Here is a 27805-nt window from a genome sequence, read left to right on the forward strand (position 1 = left end):
GGCTTACATACTGGCTAAAAAGCCCTATTTATTTAACACACACCCAAAAAATGCTATTCCACCCCAAAAAACACCTTTTGCAATAAAATCCAAAGCCATCCATGTTGTAAAAGAAAATCAACAGACAACACAAACAGTAAATTTAAATAACGCACCAAAGATTTGAGGCTGACTACCTCTGGGCCTACTGGCAGACTAGGCCACAAGCTTGGAACAGAATGGCAAAAGCAAGCACATTGCTTGGATGGCTCCACAAAATGGCCGCCACACACCCACAACAACAAGAAATGGAAGACAGTCAATGTACGCCTAGGCAAAAGCACAATGCCTGCCTTCCTAAAATGGCCGCCACACACATGCACAGGCCACCCACCACAAATAACCAAAAAGTGATTACAAAGGACAGGAACAGGAAGTTTTAGTGTCTGTGGAACTTACTTCCTCTCATAAAAATATTTTGAAAAAAATAAAAGCTTCTCCGTGCTCCAAACCTACAGCTCAATGACAACCTGAGGAGTTTTTTTAGCAGAAATGCACAAAAAAGCGTTTTCGAGAAGGATCTATGTTGCTCGTGAGATATTGTTTGCCAGATTGCAAAAGCTGCGTGTTCGGGATCGCGAACTGTACAAAAAGGCTTTATCGCATGCGCGAACACGCATATTGCGAGCGCGAAAATGACGAAAACTGTAAGTCCGCGTTGTCGCGCTGTGCAGAGTTACCAAAAGTACGCGAGCTGAATCCCTAGGCTTACATACTGGCGAAAAAGCCCTATTTATTTAACACACACCCAAAAAATGCTATTCCACCCCAAAAAACACCTTTTGCAATAAAATCCAAAGCCATCCATGGTGTAAAAGAAAATCAACAGACAACACAAACTGTAAATTTAAATAACGCACCAAAGATTTGAGGCTGACTACCTCTGGGCCTACTGGCAGACTAGGCCACAAGCTTGGAACAGAATGCCAAAAGCAAGCACACTGCTTGGATGGCTCCACAAAATGGCCACCACACACCCACAACAACAAGAAATGGAAGACAGTCAATGTACGCCTATGGCAAAAGCACAATGCCTGCCTTCCTAAAATGGCCGCCACACACATGCACAGGCCACCCACCACAAATAACCAAAAAGTGATTACAAAGGACAGGAACAGGAAGTTTTAGTGTCTGTGGAACTTACTTCCTCTCTTAAAAATATTTTGAAAAAAATAAAAGCTTCTCCGTGCTCCAAACCTACAGCTCAATGACAACCTGAGGAGTTTTTTTAGCAGAAATGCACAAAAAAGCGTTTTCAAGAAGGATCTATGTTGCTCGCGAGATATTGTTTGCCAGATTGCAAAAGCTGCGTGTTCGGGATCGCGAACTGTACAAAAAGGCTTTATCGCGTGCGTGAACACGCATATTGCGAACGCGAAAATGACGAAAACTGTAAGTCCGCGTTGTCGCGCTGTGCAGAGTTACCAAAAGTACGCAAGCTGAATCCCTAGGCTTACATACTGGCTAAAAAGCCCAATTTATTTAACACACACCCAAAAAATGCTATTCCACCCCAAAAAACACCTTTTGCAATTAAATCCAAAGCCATCCATGGTGTAAAAGAAAATCAACAGACAACACAAACTGTAAATTTAAATAATGCACCAAAGATTTGAGGCTGACTACCTCTGGGCCTACTGGCAGACTAGGCCACAAGCTTGGAACAGAATGCCAAAAGCAAGCACACTGCTTGGATGGCTCCACAAAATGGCCGCCACACACCCACAACAACAAGAAATGGAAGACAGTCAATGTACGCCTATGGCAAAAGCACAATGCCTGCCTTCCTAAAATGGCCGCCACACACATGCACAGGCCACCAACCACAAATAACCAAAAAGTGATTACAAAGGACAGGAACAGGAAGTTTTAGTGTCTGTGGAACTTACTTCCTCTCATAAAAATATTTTGAAAAAAATAAAAGCTTCTCCGTGCTCCAAACCTACAGCTCAATGACAACCTGAGGAGTTTTTTTTAGCAGAAATGCACAAAAAAGCTTTTTCGAGAAGGATCTATGTTGCTCGCGAGATATTGTTTGCCATATTGCAAAAGCTGCGTGTTCGGGATCGCGAACTGTACAAAAAGGCTTTATCGCGTGCGCGAACACGCATATTGAGAGCGCGAAAATGACGAAAACTGTAAGTCCGCGATGTCGCGCTGTGCAGAGTTACCAAAAGTACGCGAGCTGAATCCCTAGGCTTACATACTGGCTAAAAAGCCCTATTTATTTAACACACACCCAAAAAATGCTATTCCACCCCAAAAAACACCTTTTGCAATAAAATCCAAAGCCATCCATGTTGTAAAAGAAAATCAACAGACAACACAAACAGTAAATTTAAATAACGCACCAAAGATTTGAGGCTGACTACCTCTGGGCCTACTGGCAGACTAGGCCACAAGCTTGGAACAGAATGGCAAAAGCAAGCACATTGCTTGGATGGCTCCACAAAATGGCCGCCACACACCCACAACAACAAGAAATGGAAGACAGTCAATGTACGCCTAGGCAAAAGCACAATGCCTGCCTTCCTAAAATGGCCGCCACACACATGCACAGGCCACCCACCACAAATAACCAAAAAGTGATTACAAAGGACAGGAACAGGAAGTTTTAGTGTCTGTGGAACTTACTTCCTCTCATAAAAATATTTTGAAAAAAATAAAAGCTTCTCCGTGCTCCAAACCTACAGCTCAATGACAACCTGAGGAGTTTTTTTAGCAGAAATGCACAAAAAAGCGTTTTCAAGAAGGATCTATGTTGCTCGCGAGATATTGTTTGCCAGATTGCAAAAGCTGCGTGTTCGGGATCGCGAAATGTACAAAAAGGCTTTATCGCGTGCGTGAACACGCATATTGCGAACGCGAAAATGACGAAAACTGTAAGTCCGCGTTGTCGCGCTGTGCAGAGTTACCAAAAGTACGCGAGCTGAATCCCTAGGCTTACATACTGGCTAAAAAGCCCAATTTATTTAACACACACCCAAAAAATGCTATTCCACCCCAAAAAACACCTTTTGCAATTAAATCCAAAGCCATCCATGGTGTAAAAGAAAATCAACAGACAACACAAACTGTAAATTTAAATAATGCACCAAAGATTTGAGGCTGACTACCTCTAGGCCTACTGGCAGACTAGGCCACAAGCTTGGAACAGAATGCCAAAAGCAAGCACACTGCTTGGATGGCTCCACAAAATGGCCGCCACACACCCACAACAACAAGAAATGGAAGACAGTCAATGTACGCCTATGGCAAAAGCACAATACCTGCCTTCCTAAAATGGCCGCCACACACATGCACAGGCCACCCACCACAAATAACCAAAAAGTGATTACAAAGGACAGGAAGTTTTAGTGTCTGTGGAACTTACTTCCTCTCATAAAATTATTTTGAAAAAAAATAAAAGCTTCTCCGTGCTCCAAACCTACAGCTCAATGACAACCTGAGGAGTTTTTTTAGCAGAAATGCACAAAAAAGCGTTTTCGAGAAGGATCTATGTTGCTCGTGAGATATTGTTTGCCAGATTGCAAAAGCTGCGTGTTCGGGATCGCGAACTGTACAAAAAGGCTTTATCGCATGCGCGAACACGCATATTGCGAGCGCGAAAATGACGAAAACTGTAAGTCCGCGTTGTCGCGCTGTGCAGAGTTACCAAAAGTACGCGAGCTGAATCCCTAGGCTTACATACTGGCTAAAAAGCCCTATTTATTTAACACACACCCAAAAAATGCTATTCCACCCCAAAAAACACCTTTTGCAATAAAATCCAAAGCCATCCATGGTGTAAAAGAAAATCAACAGACAACACAAACTGTAAATTTAAATAACGTCCCAAAGATTTGAGGCTGACTACCTCTGGGCCTACTGGCAGACTAGGCCACAAGCTTGGAACAGAATGCCAAAAGCAAGCACACTGCTTTGATGGGTCCACAAAATGGCCGCCACACACCCACAACAACAAGAAATGGAGTACAGTCGATGTATGCCTATGGCAAAAGTACAATGCCTGCCTTCCTAAAATGGCCGCCACACACATGCACAGGCCACCCACCACACATAACCAAAAAGGGATTACAAAGGACAGGAACAGGAAGTTTTAGTGTCTGTGGAACTTACTTCCTCTCATAAAAATATTTTGAAAAAAATAAAAGCTTCTCCGTGCTCCAAACCTACAGCTCAATGACAACCTGAGGAGTTTTTTTTAGCAGAAATGCACAAAAAAGCTTTTTCGAGAAGGATCTATGTTGCTCGCGAGATATTGTTTGCCAGATTGCAAAAACTGCGTGTTCGGGATCGCGAACTGTACAAAAAGGCTTTATCGCGTGCGCGAACACGCATATTGAGAGCGCGAAAATGACGAAAACTGTAAGTCCGCGTTGTCGCGCTGTGCAGAGTTACCAAAAGTACGCGAGCTGAATCCCTAGGCTTACATACTGGCTAAAAAGCCCTATTTATTTAACACACACCCAAAAAATGCTATTCCACCCCAAAAAACACCTTTTGCAATAAAATCCAAAGCCATCCATGTTGTAAAAGAAAATCAACAGACAACACAAACAGTAAATTTAAATAACGCACCAAAGATTTGAGGCTGACTACCTCTGGGGCTACTGGCAGACTAGGCCACAAGCTTGGAACAGAATGCCAAAAGCAAGCACACTGCTTGGATGGCTCCACAAAATGGCCGCCACACACCCACAACAACAAGAAATGGAAGACAGTCAATGTACGCCTATGGCAAAAGCACAATGCCTGCCTTCCTAAAATGGCCGCCACACACATGCACAGGCCACCAACCACAAATAACCAAAAAGTGATTACAAAGGACAGGAACAGGAAGTTTTAGTGTCTGTGGAACTTACTTCCTCTCATAAAAATATTTTGAAAAAAATAAAAGCTTCTCCGTGCTCCAAACCTACAGCTCAATGACAACCTGAGGGTTTTTTTTTAGCAGAAATGCACAAAAAAGCTTTTTCGACAAGGATCTATGTTGCTCGCGAGATATTGTTTGACAGATTGCAAAAACTGTGTGTTCGGGATCGCGAACTGTACAAAAAGGCTTTATCGCGTGCGCGAACACGCATATTGAGAGCGCGAAAATGACGAAAACTATAAGTCCGCGTTGTCGCGCTGTGCAGAGTTACCAAAAGTACGCGAGCTGAATCCCTGGGCTTACATACTGGCTAAAAAGCCCTATTTATTTAACACACACCCAAAAAATGCTATTCCACCCCAAAAAACACCTTTTGCAATAAAATCCAAAGCCATCCATGTTGTAAAAGAAAATCAACAGACAACACAAACAGTAAATTTAAATAACGCACCAAAGATTTGAGGCTGACTACCTCTGGGCCTACTGGCAGACTAGGCCACAAGCTTGGAACAGAATGGCAAAAGCAAGCACATTGCTTGGATGGCTCCACAAAATGGCCGCCACACACCCACAACAACAAGAAATGGAAGACAGTCAATGTACGCCTAGGCAAAAGCACAATGCCTGCCTTCCTAAAATGGCCGCCACACACATGCACAGGCCACCCACCACAAATAACCAAAAAGTGATTACAAAGGACAGGAACAGGAAGTTTTAGTGTCTGTGGAACTTACTTCCTCTCATAAAAATATTTTGAAAAAAATAAAAGCTTCTCCGTGCTCCAAACCTACAGCTCAATGACAACCTGAGGAGTTTTTTTAGCAGAAATGCACAAAAAAGCGTTTTCAAGAAGGATCTATGTTGCTCGCGAGATATTGTTTGCCAGATTGCAAAAGCTGGGTGTTCGGGATCGCGAACTGTACAAAAAGGCTTTATCGCGTGCGTGAACACGCATATTGCGAACGCGAAAATGACGAAAACTGTAAGTCCGCGTTGTCGCGCTGTGCAGAGTTACCAAAAGTGCGCGAGCTGAATCCCTAGGCTTACATACTAGCTAAAAAGCCCAATTTATTTAACACACACCCAAAAAATGCTATTCCACCCCAAAAAACACCATTTGCAATAAAATCCAAAGCCATCCATGGTGTAAAAGAAAATCAACAGACAACACAAACTGTAAATTTAAATAATGCACCAAAGATTTGAGGCTGACTACCTCTGGGCCAACTGGCAGACTAGGCCACAAGCTTGGTACAGAATGCCAAAAGCAAGCACACTGCTTGGATGGCTCCACAAAATGGCCGCCACACACCCACAACAACAAGAAATGGAAGACAGTCAATGTACGCCTATGGCAAAAGCACAATGCCTGCCTTCCTAAAATGGCCGCCACACACATGCACAGGCCACCCACCACAAATAACCAAAAAGTGATTACAAAGGACAGGAACAGGAAGTTTTAGTGTCTGTGGAACTTACTTCCTCTCATAAAATTATTTTGAAAAAAATAAAAGCTTCTCCGTGCTCCAAACCTACAGCTCAATGACAACCTGAGGAGTTTTTTTAGCAGAAATGCACAAAAAAGCGTTTTCGAGAAGGATCTATGTTGCTCGAGAGATATTGTTTGCCATATTGCAAAAGCTGCGTGTTCGGGATCGCGAACTGTACAAAAAGGCTTTATCGCGTGCGTGAACACGCATATTGCGAACGCGAAAATGACGAAAACTGTAAGTCCGCGTTGTCGCGCTGTGCAGAGTTACCAAAAGTACGCGAGCTGAATCCCTAGGCTTACATACTGGCTAAAAAGACCTATTTATTTAACACACACCCAAAAAATGCTATTCCACCCCAAAAAACACCTTTTGCAATAAAATCCAAAGCCATCCATGGTGTAAAAGAAAATCAACAGACAACACAAACTGTAAATTTAAATAACGTCCCAAAGATTTGAGGCTGACTACCTCTGGGCCTACTGGCAGACTAGGCCACAAGCTTGGAACAGAATGCCAAAAGCAAGCACACTGCTTTGATGGGTCCACAAAATGGCCGCCACACACCCACAACAACAAGAAATGGAGTACAGTCGATGTATGCCTATGGCAAAAGTACAATGCCTGCCTTCCTAAAATGGCCGCCACACACATGCACAGGCCACCCACCACAAATAACCAAAAAGGGATTACAAAGGACAGGAACAGGAAGTTTTAGTGTCTGTGGAACTTACTCCTCTCATAAAAATATTTTGAAAAAAATAAAAGCTTCTCCGTGCTCCAAACCTACAGCTCAATTACAACCTAAGGAGTTTTTTTAGCAGAAATGCACAAAAAAGCTTTTTCGAGAAGGATCTATGTTGCTCGCAAGATATTGTTTGCCAGATTGCAAAAGCTGCGTGTTCGGGATCGTGAACTGTACAAAAAGGCTTTATCGCGTGCGGGAACACGCATATTGCGAGCGCGAAAATGACGAAAACTGTAAGTCCGCGTTGTCACGCTGTGCAGAGTTATCAAAAGTACGCGAGTTGAATCCCTAGACTTACATACTGGCTAAAAAGCCCTATTTATTTAACGCACACCCAAAAAATGCTATTCCACTCCAAAAAACACCTTTTGCAATAAAATCCAAAGCCATCCATGGTGTAAAAGAAAATCAACAGACAACACAAACTGTAAATTTAAATAACGCACCAAAGATTTGAGGCTGAATACCTCTGGGCCTACTCGCAGACTAGGCCACAAGCTTGGAACAGAATGGCAAAAGCAAGCACACTTCTTGGATGGCTCCACAAAATGGACGCCACACACCAACAACAACAAGAAATGGAAGACAGTCAATGTACGCCTATGGCAAAAGCACAATGCCTGCCTTCCTAAAATGGCCGCCACACACATGCACAGGCCACCCACCACAAATAACCAAAAAGTGATTACAAAGGACAGGAACAGGAAGTTTTAGTGTCTGTGGAACTTACTTCCTCTCATAAAAATATTTTGAAAAAAATAAAAGCTTCTCCGTGCTCCAAACCTACAGCTCAATGACAACCTGAGGAGTTTTTTTAGCAGAAATGCACAAAAAAGCGTTTTCGAGAAGGATCTATGTTGCTCGCGAGATATTGTTTGCCAGATTGCAAAAGCTGCGTGTTCGGGATCGCGAACTGTACAAAAAGGCTTTATCGCATGCGCGAATACGCATATTGCGAGCGCGAAAATGACGAAAACTGTAAGTCCGCGTTGTCGCGCTGTGCAGAGTTACCAAAAGTACGCGAGCTGAATCCCTAGGCTTACATACTGGCTAAAAAGCCCTATTTATTTAACACACACCCAAAAAATGCTATTCCACCCCAAAAAACACCTTTTGCAATAAAATCCAAAGCCATCCATGGTGTAAAAGAAAATCAACAGACAACACAAACTGTAAATTTAAATAACGCACCAAAGATTTGAGGCTGACTACCTCTGGGCCTACTGGCAGACTAGGCCACAAGCTTGGAACAGAATGCCAAAAGCAAGCACACTGCTTGGATGGCTCCACAAAATGGCCGCCACATACCCACAACAAAAAGAAATGGAAGACAGTCAATGTATGCCTATGGCAAAAGCACAATGCCTGCCTTCCTAAAATGGCCGCCACACACATGCACAGGCCACCCACCACAAATAACCAAAAAGGGATTACAAAGGACAGGAACAGGAAGTTTTAGTGTCTGTGGAACTTACTTCCTCTCATAAAAATATTTTGAAAAAAATATAAGCTTCTCCGTGCTCCAAACCTACAGCTCAATGACAACCTGAGGAGTTTTTTTAGCAGAAATGCACAAAAAAGCTTTTTCGAGAAGGATCTATGTTGCTCGCGAGATATTGTTTGCCAGATTGCAAAAGCTGCGTGTTCGGGATCGTGAACTGTACAAAAAGGCTTTATCGCGTGCGCGAACACGCATATTGCGAGCGCGAAAATGACGAAAACTGTAAGTCCGCGTTGTCGCGCTGTGCAGAGTTACCAAAAGTACGCGAGCTGAATCCCTAGTCTTACATACTGGCTAAAAAGCCCTATTTATTTAACACACACCCAAAAACTGCTATTCCACCCCAAAAAACATCTTTTGCAATAAAATCCAAAGCCATCCATGGTGTAAAAGAAAATCAACAGACAACACAAACTGTAAATTTAAATAACGCACCAAAGATTTGAGGCTGACTACCTCTGGGCCTACTGGCAGACTAGGCCACAAGCTTGGAACAGAATGCCAAAAGCAAGCACACTGCTTGGATGGCTCCACAAAATGGCCGCCACACACCCACAACAACAAGAAATGGAAGACAGTCAATGTACGCCTATGGCAAAAGCACAATGCCTGCCTTCCTAAAATGGCTGCCACACACATGCACAGGCCACCCAACACAAATAACCAAAAAGTGATTACAAAGGACAGGAACAGGAAGTTTTAGTGTCTGTGAAACTTACTTCCACTCATAAAAATATTTTGGAAAAAATAAAAGCTTCTCCGTGCTCCAAACCTACAGCTCAATGACAACCTGAGGAGTTTTTTTAGCAGAAATGCACAAAAAAGCGTTTTCGAGAAGGATCTATGTTGCTCGCGAGATATTGTTTGCCAGATTGCAAAAGCTGCGTGCTCGGGATCGCGAACTGTGCTAAAAGGCTTTATCGCGTGCTCGAACACGCATATTGCGAGCGCGAAAATGACGAAAACTGTGAGTCCACGTTGTCGCGCTGTGCAGAGTTACCAAAAGTACGCGAGCTGAATCCCTAGGCTTACATACTTGCTGGAAAGCCCTATTTATTTAACACACACCCAAAAAATGCTATTCCACCCCAAAAAACACCTTTTGCAATAAAATCCAAAGCCATCCATGGTGTAAAAGAAAATCAACAGACAACACAAACTGTAAATTTAAATAATGCACCAAAGATTTGAGGCTGACTACCTCTGGGCCAACTGGCAGACTAGGCCACAAGCTTGGTACAGAATGCCAAAAGCAAGCACACTGCTTGGATGGCTCCACAAAATGGCCGCCACACACCCACAACAACAAGAAATGGAAGACAGTCAATGTACGCCTATGGCAAAAGCACAATGCCTGCCTTCCTAAAATGGCCGCCACACACATGCACAGGCCACCCACCACAAATAACCAAAAAGTGATTACAAAGGACAGGAACAGGAAGTTTTAGTGTCTGTGGAACTTACTTCCTCTCATAAAATTATTTTGAAAAAAATAAAAGCTTCTCCGTGCTCCAAACCTACAGCTCAATGACAACCTGAGGAGTTTTTTTAGCAGAAATGCACAAAAAAGCGTTTTCGAGAAGGATCTATGTTGCTCGAGAGATATTGTTTGCCATATTGCAAAAGCTGCGTGTTCGGGATCGCGAACTGTACAAAAAGGCTTTATCGCGTGCGTGAACACGCATATTGCGAACGCGAAAATGACGAAAACTGTAAGTCCGCGTTGTCGCGCTGTGCAGAGTTACCAAAAGTACGCGAGCTGAATCCCTAGGCTTACATACTGGCTAAAAAGACCTATTTATTTAACACACACCCAAAAAATGCTATTCCACCCCAAAAAACACCTTTTGCAATAAAATCCAAAGCCATCCATGGTGTAAAAGAAAATCAACAGACAACACAAACTGTAAATTTAAATAACGTCCCAAAGATTTGAGGCTGACTACCTCTGGGCCTACTGGCAGACTAGGCCACAAGCTTGGAACAGAATGCCAAAAGCAAGCACACTGCTTTGATGGGTCCACAAAATGGCCGCCACACACCCACAACAACAAGAAATGGAGTACAGTCGATGTATGCCTATGGCAAAAGTACAATGCCTGCCTTCCTAAAATGGCCGCCACACACATGCACAGGCCACCCACCACAAATAACCAAAAAGGGATTACAAAGGACAGGAACAGGAAGTTTTAGTGTCTGTGGAACTTACTCCTCTCATAAAAATATTTTGAAAAAAATAAAAGCTTCTCCGTGCTCCAAACCTACAGCTCAATTACAACCTAAGGAGTTTTTTTAGCAGAAATGCACAAAAAAGCTTTTTCGAGAAGGATCTATGTTGCTCGCAAGATATTGTTTGCCAGATTGCAAAAGCTGCGTGTTCGGGATCGTGAACTGTACAAAAAGGCTTTATCGCGTGCGGGAACACGCTTATTGCGAGCGCGAAAATGACGAAAACTGTAAGTCCGCGTTGTCACGCTGTGCAGAGTTACCAAAAGTACGCGAGTTGAATCCCTAGACTTACATACTGGCTAAAAAGCCCTATTTATTTAACGCACACCCAAAAAATGCTATTCCACCCCAAAAAACACCTTTTGCAATAAAATCCAAAGCCATCCATGGTGTAAAAGAAAATCAACAGACAACACGAACTGTAAATTTAAATAACGCACCAAAGATTTGAGGCTGACTACCTCTGGGCCTACTGGCAGACTAGGCCACAAGCTTGGAACAGAATGCCAAAAGCAAGCACACTGCTTGGATGGCTCCACAAAATGGCCGCCACACACCCACAACAACAAGAAATGGAAGACAGTCAATGTATGCCTATGGCAAAAGCACAATGCCTGCCTTCATAAAATGGCCACCACACACATGCACAGGCCACCCACCACAAATAACCAAAAAGGGATTACAAAGGACAGGAACAGGAAGTTTTAGTGTCTGTGGAACTTACTTCCTCTCATAAAAATATTTTGAAAAAAATAAAAGCTTCTCCGTGCTCCAAACCTACAGCTCAATGACAACCTGAGGAGTTTTTTTAGCAGAAATGCACAAAAAAAGCGTTTTCGAGAAGGATCTATGTTGCTCGCGAGATATTGTTTGCCAGATTGCAAAAGCTGCGTGTTTGGGATCGCGAACTGTACAAAAAGGCTTTATCGCGTGCGCGAACACGCATATTGCGAGCGCGAAAATGACGAAAACTGTAAGTCCGCATTGTCGCGCTGTGCAGAGTTACCAAAAGTACGCGAGCTGAATCCCTAGGCTTACATACTGGCTAAAAAGCCCTATTTATTTAACACACACCCAAAAAATGCTATTCCACCCCAAAAAACATCTTTTTCAATAAAATCCAAAGCCATCCATGGTGTAAAAGAAAATCAAAAGACAACACAAACTGTAAATTTAAATAACGCACCAAAGATTTGAGGCTGACTACCTCTGGGCCTACTGGCAGACTAGGCCACAAGCTTGGAACAGAATGCCAAAAGCAAGCACACTGCTTGGATGGCTCCACAAAATGGCCGCCACACACTCACAACAACAAGAAATGGAATACAGTCAATGTACGCCTATGGCAAAAGCACAATGCCTGCCTTCCTAAAATGGCCGCCACACACATGCACAGGCCACCCACCACAAATAACCAAAAAGTGATCACAAAGGACAAGAACAGGAAGTTTTAGTGTCTGTGGAACTTACTTCCTCTCATAAAAATATTTTGAAAAAAATAAAAGCTTCTCCGTCCTCCAAACCTACAGCTCAATGACAACCTGAGGAGTTTTTTTAGCAGAAATGCACAAAAAAGCGTTTTCGAGAAGGATCTATGTTGCTCGCGAGATATTGTTTGCCAGATTGCAAAAGTTGTGTGTTCGGGATCGCGAACTGTACAAAAAGCCTTTACCGCGTGCGCGAACACGCATATTGCGAGCGCGAAAATGACGAAAACTGTAAGTCCGCGTTGTCGCGCTGTGCAGAGTTACCAAAAGTAAGCGAGCTTAATCCCTAGGCTTACATACTGGCTAAAAAGCCCTATTTATTTAACACACACCCAAAAAATGCTATTCCACCCCAAAAAACACCTTTTGCAATAAAATCCAAAGCCATCCATGGTGTAAAAGAAAATCAACAGACAACACAAACTGTAAATTTAAATAACGCACCAAAGATTTGAGGCTGACTACCTCTGGGCCTACTGGCAGACTAGGCCACAAGCCTGGAACAGAATGTCAAAAGCAAGCACACTGTTTGGATGGCTCCACAAAATGGCCGCCACATACCCACAACAAAAAGAAATGGAAGACAGTCAATGTATGCCTATGGCGAAAGCACAATGCCTGCCTTCCTAAAATGGCCGCCACACACATGCACAGGCCACCCACCACAAATAACCAAAAAGGGATTACAAAGGACAGGAACAGGAAGTTTTAGTGTCTGTGGAACTTACTTCCTCTCATAAAAATATTTTGAAAAAAATAAAAGTTTCTCCGTGCTCCAAACCTACAGCTCAATGACAACCTGAGGAGTTTTTTTAGCAGAAATGCACAAAAAAGCGTTTTCGAGAAGGATCTATGTTGCTCGCGAGATATTGTTTGCCAGATTGCAAAAGCTGCGTGTTTGGGATCGCGAACTGTACAAAAAGGCTTTGTCGCGTGCGCGAACACGCATATTGCGAGCGCGAAAATGACGAAAACTGTAAGTCCGCGTTGTCGCGCTGTGCAGAGTTACCAAAAGTACGCGAGCTGAATCCCTAGGCTTACATACTGGCTGGAAAGCCCTATTTATTTAACACACACCCCAAAAATGCTATTCCACCCCAAAAAACACCTTTTGCAATAAAATCCAAAGCCATCCATGGTGTAAAAGAAAATCAACAGACAACACGAACTGTAAATTTAAATAACGCACCAAAGATTTGAGGCTGACTACCTCTGGGCCTACTGGCAGACTAGGCCACAAGCTTGGAACAGAATGCCAAAAGCAAGCACACTGCTTGGATGGCTCCACAAAATTGCCGCCACACACCCACAACAACAAGAAATGGAAGACAGTCAATGTATGCCTATGGCAAAAGCACAATGCCTGCCTTCCTAAAATGGCCACCACACACATGCACAGGCCACCCACCACAAATAACCAAAAAGGGATTACAAAGGACAGGAACAGGAAGTTTTAGTGTCTGTGGAACTTACTTCCTCTCATAAAAATATTTTGAAAAAAATAAAAGCTTCTCCGTGCTCCAAACCTACAGCTCAATGACAACCTAAGGAGTTTTTTTAGCAGAAATGCACAAAAAAGCGTTTTCGAGAAGGATCTATGTTGCTCGCGAGATATTGTTTGCCAGATTGCAAAAGCTGCGTGTTTGGGATCGCGAACTGTACAAAAAGGCTTTATCGCGTGCGCGAACACGCATATTGCGAGCGCGAAAATGACGAAAACTGTAAGTCCGCATTGTCGCGCTGTGCAGAGTTACCAAAAGTACGCGAGCTGAATCCCTAGGCTTACATACTGGCTAAAAAGCCCTATTTATTTAACACACACCCAAAAAATGCTATTCCTCCCCAAAAAACATCTTTTTCAATAAAATCCAAAGCCATCCATGGTGTAAAAGAAAATCAACAGACAACACAAACTGTAAATTTAAATAACGCACCAAAGATTTGAGGCTGACTACCTCTGGGCCTACTGGCAGACTAGGCCACAAGCTTGGAACAGAATGCCAAAAGCAAGCACACTGCTTGATTTGATTGATTTGATAAAAATTTATATCGCGCAAAACAATAACCCGAAGGTATCAAGGCGCCTAAGAATACAATCAGTAATTGAAGCAAACATCCTTACATATAGGCCTGCCGAAAGAGGCAAGTTTTAAGCGCACTACGGAACTTCTGCAGGGAGGGCAAGGATCTGAGGTCAAGAGGAAGAGCATTCCACCATTTGGGGGCCAGAGTGGAAAAGGCCCTGCCACCCCATTTAGCTCTTCGGATACGGGGAGCTATAAGAAGCAATTTCCCGGCGGAACGCAAGTTCCTTCCAGGAATGTAATAGGAGATGATGGATCCGACTCCTGAATCGTTATTCTTGGCAAAGGCTCTATATGTCATACATAAGATCTTAAACCGTATTCGGAGTTCTACCGGTAGCCAGTGCAGCGTTATCCTAGCTTCCATGGCCGAAGAGCGTCTGGGGATATCCAGAACAAATCTGGCTGTGGCATTTTGAACTACCTGTAAGCGTTGCAGGAGGCTCCTATTTAGCCCCGCATACAACGCATTACAGTAGTCCAAACGTGAGCCAAGAAGTGCGACAGCAATTTGCTTTCTGGCCTGCAAGGAAAGGTATTTCCTAATCCTTCGAAGAGTGTGGATCAGACCCCAACAGGTGGTGATGGTCCTACTCACCTGTTTGTTCATATCAAGGGCAGGGTCTATCAGCACCCCGAGATTCTTAGCAGATGTAGTGGGGGAAGGACAGATTCCCAACGAGTCAGGCCACCAAGCGGCTGACCAGATGTTTTCTTTCCCTCCAAACACCATCACCTCAGTCTTCTCCCCATTCAGTTTAAGGGAGTTCTGAATCATCCAATGACCAACCGCCTCAATACAAGATCTAAACTTGGAGGCGGTTTGCACATCTGAATGGGAGAGAGAGACGAGTATTTGGGTGTCATCTGCATAAGAGACTACCTCCATCCCGAACGTTCTTATTAGTCTGGCTAGAGGGGTTACATAGATGTTAAATAGGGTCGGGCTAAGCGCCGACCCTTGGGGAACCCCACATAGCACAGGACGGGATGGAGATAGGAACTCCCCCAGCTTTACTCTTTGTTCCCTCCCAACGAGGAAAGAAGTCAGTAGATCTAGAGCTGCGTCCTTCACCCCCACATCCCTCAGGCGTGATGTAAGAACTGAGGGGGAGAGGGAATCGAAGGCCCCAGTTAGATCAAGTAGGACCAGGAGGGCGGTCTGGCCCCCATCAACTGTCGTGCGGATTTTATCAAGCACGATGGTAAGGGCTGACTCGGTACTATGTTCCCTCCTGAATCCATGTTGGGAGGGGTCCAGGCAGCCCGAACTCTCCACAAAGACAGCGAGATGCTTGTTAAGATGCTTGGATGGCTCCACAAAATGGCCGCCACACACCCACAACAACAAGAAATGGAAGACAGTCAATGTACGCCTATGGCAAAAGCACAATTCCTGCCTTCCTAAAATGGCCGCCACACACATGCACAGGCCACCCACCACAAATAACCAAAAAGTGATCACAAAGGACAAGAACAGGAAGTTTTAGTGTCTGTGGAACTTACTTCCTCTCATAAAAATATTTTGAAAAAAATAAAAGCTTCTTCGTCCTCCAAACCTACAGCTCAATGACAACCTGAGGAGTTTTTTTAGCAGAAATGCACAAAAAAGCGTTTTCGAGAAGGATCTATGTTGCTCGCGAGATATTGTTTGCCAGATTGCAAAAGTTGTGTGTTCGGGATCGCGAACTGTACAAAAAGCCTTTACCGCGTGCGCGAACACGCATATTGCGAGCGCGAAAATGACGAAAACTGTAAGTCCGCGTTGTCGCGCTGTGCAGAGTTACCAAAAGTACGCGAGCTTAATCCCTAGGCTTACATACTGGCTAAAAAGCCCTATTTATTTAACACACACCCAAAAAATGCTATTCCACCCCAAAAAACACCTTTTGCAATAAAATCCAAAGCCATCCATGGTGTAAAAGAAAATCAACAGACAACACAAACTGTAAATTTAAATAACGCACCAAAGATTTGAGGCTGACTACCTCTGGGCCTACTGGCAGACTAGGCCACAAGCCTGGAACAGAATGCCAAAAGCAAGCACACTGCTTGGATGCCTCCACAAAATGGCCGCCACATACCCACAACAAAAAGAAATGGAAGACAGTCAATGTATGCCTATGGCGAAAGCACAATGCCTGCCTTCCTAAAATGGCCGCCACACACATGCACAGGCCACCCACCACAAATAACCAAAAAGGGATTACAAAGGACAGGAACAGGAAGTTTTAGTGTCTGTGGAACTTACTTCCTCTCATAAAAATATTTTGAAAAAAATAAAAGCTTCTCCGTGCTCCAAACCTACAGCTCAATGACAACCTGAGGAGTTTTTTTAGCAGAAATGCACAAAAAAGCGTTTTCGAGAAGGATCTATGTTGCTCGCGAGATATTGTTTGCCAGATTGCAAAAGCTGCGAGTTTGGGATCGCGAACTGTACAAAAAGGCTTTGTCGCGTGCGCGAACACGCATATTGCGAGCGCGAAAATGACGAAAACTGTAAGTCCGCGTTGTCGCGCTGTGCAGAGTTACCAAAAGTACGCGAGCTGAATCCCTAGGCTTACATACTGGCTGGAAAGCCCTATTTATTTAACACACACCCAAAAAATGCTATTCCACCCCAAAAAACACCTTTTGCAATAAAATCCAAAGCCATCCATGGTGTAAAAGAAAATCAACAGACAACACGAACTGTAAATTTAAATAACGCACCAAAGATTTGAGGCTGACTACCTCTGGGCCTACTGGCAGACTAGGCCACAAGCTTGGAACAGAATGCCAAAAGCAAGCACACTGCTTGGATGGCTCCACAAAATTGCCGCCACACACCCACAACAACAAGAAATGGAAGACAGTCAATGTATGCCTATGGCAAAAGCACAATGCCTGCCTTCCTAAAATGGCCACCACACACATGCACAGGCCACCCACCACAAATAACCAAAAAGGGATTACAAAGGACAGGAACAGGAAGTTTTAGTGTCTGTGGAACTTACTTCCTCTCATAAAAATATTTTGAAAAAAATAAAAGCTTCTCCGTGCTCCAAACCTACAGCTCAATGACAACCTGAGGAGTTTTTTTAGCAGAAATGCACAAAAAAAGCGTTTTCGAGAAGGATCTATGTTGCTCGCGAGATATTGTTTGCCAGATTGCAAAAGCTGCGTGTTTGGGATCGCGAACTGTACAAAAAGGCTTTATCGCGTGCGCGAACACGCATATTGCGAGCGCGAAAATGACGAAAACTGTAAGTCCGCATTGTCGCGCTGTGCAGAGTTACCAAAAGTACGCGAGCTGAATCCCTAGGCTTACATACTGGCTAAAAAGCCCTATTTATTTAACACACACCCAAAAAATGCTATTCCACCCCAAAAAACATCTTTTTCAATAAAATCCAAAGCCATCCATGGTGTAAAAGAAAATCAACAGACAACACAAACTGTAAATTTAAATAACGCACCAAAGATTTGAGGCTGACTACCTCTGGGCCTACTGGCAGACTAGGCCACAAGCTTGGAACAGAATGCCAAAAGCAAGCACACTGCTTGGATGGCTCCACAAAATGGCCGCCACACACTCACAACAACAAGAAATGGAATACAGTCAATGTACGCCTATGGCAAAAGCACAATGCCTGCCTTCCTAAAATGGCCGCCACACACATGCACAGGCCACCCACCACAAATAACCAAAAAGTGATCACAAAGGACAAGAACAGGAAGTTTTAGTGTCTGTGGAACTTACTTCCTCTCATAAAAATATTTTGAAAAAAATAAAAGCTTCTCCGTCCTCCAAACCTACAGCTCAATGACAACCTGAGGAGTTTTTTTAGCAGAAATGCACAAAAAAGCGTTTTCGAGAAGGATCTATGTTGCTCGCGAGATATTGTTTGCCAGATTGCAAAAGTTGTGTGTTCGGGATCGCGAACTGTACAAAAAGCCTTTACCGCGTGCGCGAACACGCATATTGCGAGCGCGAAAATGACGAAAACTGTAAGTCCGCGTTGTCGCGCTGTGCAGAGTTACCAAAAGTAAGCGAGCTTAATCCCTAGGCTTACATACTGGCTAAAAAGCCCTATTTATTTAACACACACCCAAAAAATGCTATTCCACCCCAAAAAACACCTTTTGCAATAAAATCCAAAGCCATCCATGGTGTAAAAGAAAATCAACAGACAACACAAACTGTAAATTTAAATAACGCACCAAAGATTTGAGGCTGACTACCTCTGGGCCTACTGGCAGACTAGGCCACAAGCCTGGAACAGAATGTCAAAAGCAAGCACACTGTTTGGATGGCTCCACAAAATGGCCGCCACATACCCACAACAAAAAGAAATGGAAGACAGTCAATGTATGCCTATGGCGAAAGCACAATGCCTGCCTTCCTAAAATGGCCGCCACACACATGCACAGGCCACCCACCACAAATAACCAAAAAGGGATTACAAAGGACAGGAACAGGAAGTTTTAGTGTCTGTGGAACTTACTTCCTCTCATAAAAATATTTTGAAAAAAATAAAAGTTTCTCCGTGCTCCAAACCTACAGCTCAATGACAACCTGAGGAGTTTTTTTAGCAGAAATGCACAAAAAAGCGTTTTCGAGAAGGATCTATGTTGCTCGCGAGATATTGTTTGCCAGATTGCAAAAGCTGCGTGTTTGGGATCGCGAACTGTACAAAAAGGCTTTGTCGCGTGCGCGAACACGCATATTGCGAGCGCGAAAATGACGAAAACTGTAAGTCCGCGTTGTCGCGCTGTGCAGAGTTACCAAAAGTACGCGAGCTGAATCCCTAGGCTTACATACTGGCTGGAAAGCCCTATTTATTTAACACACACCCAAAAAATGCTATTCCACCCCAAAAAACACCTTTTGCAATAAAATCCAAAGCCATCCATGGTGTAAAAGAAAATCAACAGACAACACGAACTGTAAATTTAAATAACGCACCAAAGATTTGAGGCTGACTACCTCTGGGCCTACTGGCAGACTAGGCCACAAGCTTGGAACAGAATGCCAAAAGCAAGCACACTGCTTGGATGGCTCCACAAAATTGCCGCCACACACCCACAACAACAAGAAATGGAAGACAGTCAATGTATGCCTATGGCAAAAGCACAATGCCTGCCTTCCTAAAATGGCCACCACACACATGCACAGGCCACCCACCACAAATAACCAAAAAGGGATTACAAAGGACAGGAACAGGAAGTTTTAGTGTCTGTGGAACTTACTTCCTCTCATAAAAATATTTTGAAAAAAATAAAAGCTTCTCCGTGCTCCAAACCTACAGCTCAATGACAACCTAAGGAGTTCTTTTAGCAGAAATGCACAAAAAAGCGTTTTCGAGAAGGATCTATGTTGCTCGCGAGATATTGTTTGCCAGATTGCAAAAGCTGCGTGTTTGGGATCGCGAACTGTACAAAAAGGCTTTGTCGCGTGCGCGAACACGCATATTGCGAGCGCGAAAATGACGAAAACTGTAAGTCCGCGTTGTCGCGCTGTGCAGAGTTACCAAAAGTACGCGAGCTGAATCCCTAGGCTTACATACTGGCTGGAAAGCCCTATTTATTTAACACACACCCAAAAAATGCTATTCCACCCCAAAAAACACCTTTTGCAATAAAATCCAAAGCCATCCATGGTGTAAAAGAAAATCAACAGACAACACGAACTGTAAATTTAAATAACGCACCAAAGATTTGAGGCTGACTACCTCTGGGCCTACTGGCAGACTAGGCCACAAGCTTGGAACAGAATGCCAAAAGCAAGCACACTGCTTGGATGGCTCCACAAAATTGCCGCCACACACCCACAACAACAAGAAATGGAAGACAGTCAATGTATGCCTATGGCAAAAGCACAATGCCTGCCTTCCTAAAATGGCCACCACACACATGCACAGGCCACCCACCACAAATAACCAAAAAGGGATTACAAAGGACAGGAACAGGAAGTTTTAGTGTCTGTGGAACTTACTTCCTCTCATAAAAATATTTTGAAAAAAATAAAAGCTTCTCCGTGCTCCAAACCTACAGCTCAATGACAACCTAAGGAGTTTTTTTAGCAGAAATGCACAAAAAAGCGTTTTCGAGAAGGATCTATGTTGCTCGCGAGATATTGTTTGCCAGATTGCAAAAGCTGCGTGTTTGGGATCGCGAACTGTACAAAAAGGCTTTATCGCGTGCGCGAAAATGACGAAAACTGTAAGTCCGCATTGTCGCGCTGTGCAGAGTTACCAAAAGTACGCGAGCTGAATCCCTAGGCTTACATACTGGCTAAAAAGCCCTATTTATTTAACACACACCCAAAAAATGCTATTCCTCCCCAAAAAACATATTTTTCAATAAAATCCAAAGCCATCCATGGTGTAAAAGAAAATCAACAGACAACACAAACTGTAAATTTAAATAACGCACCAAAGATTTGAGGCTGACTACCTCTGGGCCTACTGGCAGACTAGGCCACAAGCTTGGAACAGAATGCCAAAAGCAAGCACACTGCTTGATTTGATTGATTTGATAAAAATTTATATCGCGCAAAACAATAACCCGAAGGTATCAAGGCGCCTAAGAATACAATCAGTAATTGAAGCAAACATCCTTACATATAGGCCTGCCGAAAGAGGCAAGTTTTAAGCGCACTACGGAACTTCTGCAGGGAGGGCAAGGATCTGAGGTCAAGAGGAAGAGCATTCCACCATTTGGGGGCCAGAGTGGAAAAGGCCCTGCCACCCCATTTAGCTCTTCGGATACGGGGAGCTATAAGAAGCAATTTCCCGGCGGAACGCAAGTTCCTTCCAGGAATGTAATAGGAGATGATGGATCCGACTCCTGAATCGTTATTCTTGGCAAAGGCTCTATATGTCATACATAAGATCTTAAACCGTATTCGGAGTTCTACCGGTAGCCAGTGCAGCGTTATCCTAGCTTCCATGGCCGAAGAGCGTCTGGGGATATCCAGAACAAATCTGGCTGTGGCATTTTGAACTACCTGTAAGCGTTGCAGGAGGCTCCTATTTAGCCCCGCATACAACGCATTACAGTAGTCCAAACGTGAGCCAAGAAGTGCGACAGCAATTTGCTTTCTGGCCTGCAAGGAAAGGTATTTCCTAATCCTTCGAAGAGTGTGGATCAGACCCCAACAGGTGGTGATGGTCCTACTCACCTGTTTGTTCATATCAAGGGCAGGGTCTATCAGCACCCCGAGATTCTTAGCAGATGTAGTGGGGGAAGGACAGATTCCCAACGAGTCAGGCCACCAAGCGGCTGACCAGATGTTTTCTTTCCCTCCAAACACCATCACCTCAGTCTTCTCCCCATTCAGTTTAAGGGAGTTCTGAATCATCCAATGACCAACCGCCTCAATACAAGATCTAAACTTGGAGGCGGTTTGCACATCTGAATGGGAGAGAGAGACGAGTATTTGGGTGTCATCTGCATAAGAGACTACCTCCATCCCGAACGTTCTTATTAGTCTGGCTAGAGGGGTTACATAGATGTTAAATAGGGTCGGGCTAAGCGCCGACCCTTGGGGAACCCCACATAGCACAGGACGGGATGGAGATAGGAACTCCCCCAGCTTTACTCTTTGTTCCCTCCCAACGAGGAAAGAAGTCAGTAGATCTAGAGCTGCGTCCTTCACCCCCACATCCCTCAGGCGTGATGTAAGAACTGAGGGGGAGAGGGAATCGAAGGCCCCAGTTAGATCAAGTAGGACCAGGAGGGCGGTCTGGCCCCCATCAACTGTCGTGCGGATTTTATCAAGCACGATGGTAAGGGCTGACTCGGTACTATGTTCCCTCCTGAATCCATGTTGGGAGGGGTCCAGGCAGCCCGAACTCTCCACAAAGACAGCGAGATGCTTGTTAAGATGCTTGGATGGCTCCACAAAATGGCCGCCACACACCCACAACAACAAGAAATGGAAGACAGTCAATGTACGCCTATGGCAAAAGCACAATTCCTGCCTTCCTAAAATGGCCGCCACACACATGCACAGGCCACCCACCACAAATAACCAAAAAGTGATCACAAAGGACAAGAACAGGAAGTTTTAGTGTCTGTGGAACTTACTTCCTCTCATAAAAATATTTTGAAAAAAATAAAAGCTTCTTCGTCCTCCAAACCTACAGCTCAATGACAACCTGAGGAGTTTTTTTAGCAGAAATGCACAAAAAAGCGTTTTCGAGAAGGATCTATGTTGCTCGCGAGATATTGTTTGCCAGATTGCAAAAGTTGTGTGTTTGGGATCGCGAACTGTACAAAAAGCCTTTACCGCGTGCGCGAACACGCATATTGCGAGCGCGAAAATGACGAAAACTGTAAGTCCGCGTTGTCGCGCTGTGCAGAGTTACCAAAAGTACGCGAGCTTAATCCCTAGGCTTACATACTGGCTAAAAAGCCCTATTTATTTAACACACACCCAAAAAACTGCTATTCCACCCCAAAAAACACCTTTTGCAATAAAATCCAAAGCCATCCATGGTGTAAAAGAAAATCAACAGACAACACAAACTGTAAATTTAAATAACGCACCAAAGATTTGAGGCTGACTACCTCTGGGCCTACTGGCAGACTAGGCCACAAGCCTGGAACAGAATGCCAAAAGCAAGCACACTGCTTGGATGCCTCCACAAAATGGCCGCCACATACCCACAACAAAAAGAAATGGAAGACAGTCAATGTATGCCTATGGCGAAAGCACAATGCCTGCCTTCCTAAAATGGCCGCCACACACATGCACAGGCCACCCACCACAAATAACCAAAAAGGGATTACAAAGGACAGGAACAGGAAGTTTTAGTGTCTGTGGAACTTACTTCCTCTCATAAAAATATTTTGAAAAAAATAAAAGCTTCTCCGTGCTCCAAACCTACAGCTCAATGACAACCTGAGGAGTTTTTTTAGCAGAAATGCACAAAAAAGCGTTTTCGAGAAGGATCTATGTTGCTCGCGAGATATTGTTTGCCAGATTGCAAAAGCTGCGAGTTTGGGATCGCGAACTGTACAAAAAGGCTTTGTCGCGTGCGCGAACACGCATATTGCGAGCGCGAAAATGACGAAAACTGTAAGTCCGCGTTGTCGCGCTGTGCAGAGTTACCAAAAGTACGCGAGCTGAATCCCTAGGCTTACATACTGGCTGGAAAGCCCTATTTATTTAACACACACCCAAAAAATGCTATTCCACCCCAAAAAACACCTTTTGCAATAAAATCCAAAGCCATCCATGGTGTAAAAGAAAATCAACAGACAACACGAACTGTAAATTTAAATAACGCACCAAAGATTTGAGGCTGACTACCTCTGGGCCTACTGGCAGACTAGGCCACAAGCTTGGAACAGAATGCCAAAAGCAAGCACACTGCTTGGATGGCTCCACAAAATTGCCGCCACACACCCACAACAACAAGAAATGGAAGACAGTCAATGTATGCCTATGGCAAAAGCACAATGCCTGCCTTCCTAAAATGGCCACCACACACATGCACAGGCCACCCACCACAAATAACCAAAAAGGGATTACAAAGGACAGGAACAGGAAGTTTTAGTGTCTGTGGAACTTACTTCCTCTCATAAAAATATTTTGAAAAAAATAAAAGCTTCTCCGTGCTCCAAACCTACAGCTCAATGACAACCTAAGGAGTTTTTTTAGCAGAAATGCACAAAAAAGCGTTTTCGAGAAGGATCTATGTTGCTCGCGAGATATTGTTTGCCAGATTGCAAAAGCTGCGTGTTTGGGATCGCGAACTGTACAAAAAGGCTTTATCGCGTGCGCGAACACGCATATTGCGAGCGCGAAAATGACGAAAACTGTAAGTCCGCATTGTCGCGCTGTGCAGAGTTACCAAAAGTACGCGAGCTGAATCCCTAGGCTTACATACTGGCTAAAAAGCCCTATTTATTTAACACACACCCAAAAAATGCTATTCCTCCCCAAAAAACATCTTTTTCAATAAAATCCAAAGCCATCCATGGTGTAAAAGAAAATCAACAGACAACACAAACTGTAAATTTAAATAACGCACCAAAGATTTGAGGCTGACTACCTCTGGGCCTACTGGCAGACTAGGCCACAAGCTTGGAACAGAATGCCAAAAGCAAGCACACTGCTTGATTTGATTGATTTGATAAAAATTTATATCGCGCAAAACAATAACCCGAAGGTATCAAGGCGCCTAAGAATACAATCAGTAATTGAAGCAAACATCCTTACATATAGGCCTGCCGAAAGAGGCAAGTTTTAAGCGCACTACGGAACTTCTGCAGGGAGGGCAAGGATCTGAGGTCAAGAGGAAGAGCATTCCACCATTTGGGGGCCAGAGTGGAAAAGGCCCTGCCACCCCATTTAGCTCTTCGGATACGGGGAGCTATAAGAAGCAATTTCCCGGCGGAACGCAAGTTCCTTCCAGGAATGTAATAGGAGATGATGGATCCGACTCCTGAATCGTTATTCTTGGTAAAGGCTCTATATGTCATACATAAGATCTTAAACCGTATTCGGAGTTCTACCGGTAGCCAGTGCAGCGTTAGCCTAGCTTCCATGGCCGAAGAGCGTCTGGGGATATCCAGAACAAATCTGGCTGTGGCATTTTGAACTACCTGTAAGCGTTGCAGGAGGCTCCTATTTAGCCCCGCATACAACGCATTACAGTAGTCCAAACGTGAGCCAAGAAGTGCGACAGCAATTTGCTTTCTGGCCTGCAAGGAAAGGTATTTCCTAATCCTTCGAAGAGTGTGGATCAGACCCCAACAGGTGGTGATGGTCCTACTCACCTGTTTGTTCATATCAAGGGCAGGGTCTATCAGCACCCCGAGATTCTTAGCAGATGTAGTGGGGGAAGGACAGATTCCCAATGAGTCAGGCCACCAAGCGGCTGACCAGATGTTTTCTTTCCCTCCAAACACCATCACCTCAGTCTTCTCCCCATTCAGTTTAAGGGAGTTCTGAATCATCCAATGACCAACCGCCTCAATACAAGATCTAAACTTGGAGGCGGTTTGCACATCTGAATGGGAGAGAGAGACGAGTATTTGGGTGTCATCTGCATAAGAGACTACCTCCATCCCGAACGTTCTTATTAGTCTGGCTAGAGGGGTTACATAGATGTTAAATAGGGTCGGGCTAAGCGCCGACCCTTGGGGAACCCCACATAGCACAGGACGGGATGGAGATAGGAACTCCCCCAGCTTTACTCTTTGTTCCCTCCCAACGAGGAAAGAAGTCAGTAGATCTAGAGCTGCGTCCTTCACCCCCACATCCCTCAGGCGTGATGTAAGAACTGAGGGGGAGAGGGAATCGAAGGCCCCAGTTAGATCAAGTAGGACCAGGAGGGCGGTCTGGCCCCCATCAACTGTCGTGCGGATTTTATCAAGCACGATGGTAAGGGCTGACTCGGTACTATGTTCCCTCCTGAATCCATGTTGGGAGGGGTCCAGGCAGCCCGAACTCTCCACAAAGACAGCGAGATGCTTGTTAAGATGCTTGGATGGCTCCACAAAATGGCCGCCACACACCCACAACAACAAGAAATGGAAGACAGTCAATGTACGCCTATGGCAAAAGCACAATTCCTGCCTTCCTAAAATGGCCGCCACACACATGCACAGGCCACCCACCACAAATAACCAAAAAGTGATCACAAAGGACAAGAACAGGAAGTTTTAGTGTCTGTGGAACTTACTTCCTCTCATAAAAATATTTTGAAAAAAATAAAAGCTTCTCCGTCCTCCAAACCTACAGCTCAATGACAACCTGAGGAGTTTTTTTAGCAGAAATGCACAAAAAAGCGTTTTCGAGAAGGATCTATGTTGCTCGCGAGATATTGTTTGCCAGATTGCAAAAGTTGTGTGTTCGGGATCGCGAACTGTACAAAAAGCCTTTACCGCGTGCGCGAACACGCATATTGCGAGCGCGAAAATGACGAAAACTGTAAGTCCGCGTTGTCGCGCTGTGCAGAGTTACCAAAAGTACGCGAGCTTAATCCCTAGGCTTACATACTGGCTAAAAAGCCCTATTTATTTAACACACACCCAAAAAATGCTATTCCACCCCAAAAAACACCTTTTGCAATAAAATCCAAAGCCATCCATGGTGTAAAAGAAAATCAACAGACAACACAAACTGTAAATTTAAATAACGCACCAAAGATTTGAGGCTGACTACCTCTGGGCCTACTGGCAGACTAGGCCACAAGCCTGGAACAGAATGCCAAAAGCAAGCACACTGCTTGGATGGCTCCACAAAATGGCCGCCACATACCCACAACAAAAAGAAATGGAAGACAGTCAATGTATGCCTATGGCGAAAGCACAATGCCTGCCTTCCTAAAATGGCCGCCACACACATGCACAGGCCACCCACCACAAATAACCAAAAAGGGATTACAAAGGACAGGAACAGGAAGTTTTAGTGTCTGTGGAACTTACTTCCTCTCATAAAAATATTTTGAAAAAAATAAAAGCTTCTCCGTGCTCCAAACCTACAGCTCAATGACAACCTGAGGAGTTTTTTTAGCAGAAATGCACAAAAAAGCGTTTTCGAGAAGGATCTATGTTGCTCGCGAGATATTGTTTGCCAGATTGCAAAAGCTGCGTGTTTGGGATCGCGAACTGTACAAAAAGGCTTTGTCGCGTGCGCGAACACGCATATTGCGAGCGCGAAAATGACGAAAACTGTAAGTCCGCGTTGTCGCGCTGTGCAGAGTTACCAAAAGTACGCGAGCTGAATCCCTAGGCTTACATACTGGCTGGAAAGCCCTATTTATTTAACACACACCCAAAAAATGCTATTCCACCCCAAAAAACACCTTTTGCAATAAAATCCAAAGCCATCCATGGTGTAAAAGAAAATCAACAGACAACACAAACTGTAAATTTAAATAACGCACCAAAGATTTGAGGCTGAATACCTCTGGGCCTACTCGCAGACTAGGCCACAAGCTTGGAACAGAATGCCAAAAGCAAGCACACTGCTTGGATGGCTCCACAAAATGGCCGCCACACACCCATAACAACAAGAAATGGAAGACAGTCAATGTACGCCTATGGCAAAAGCACAATGCCTGCCTTCCTAAAATGGCCGCCACACACATGCACAGGCCACCCACCACAAATAACCAAAAAGTGATTACAAAGGACAGGAAGAGGAAGTTTTAGTGTCTGTGGAACTTACTTCCTCTCATAAAAATATTTTGAAAAAAATAAAAGCTTCTCCGTCCTCCAAACCTACAGCTCAATGACAACCTGAGGAGTTTTTTTAGCAGAAATGCACACAAAAGCGTTTTCGAGAAGGATCTATGTTGCTCGCGAGATATTGTTTGCCAGATTGCAAAAGTTGCGTGTTCGGGATCGC

The sequence above is a fragment of the Triturus cristatus genome, chromosome 1_1 (assembly GCF_964204655.1).
Source record: "Triturus cristatus chromosome 1_1, aTriCri1.1, whole genome shotgun sequence".
In the NCBI taxonomy this organism is placed as follows: Eukaryota; Metazoa; Chordata; class Amphibia; order Caudata; family Salamandridae; genus Triturus; species Triturus cristatus.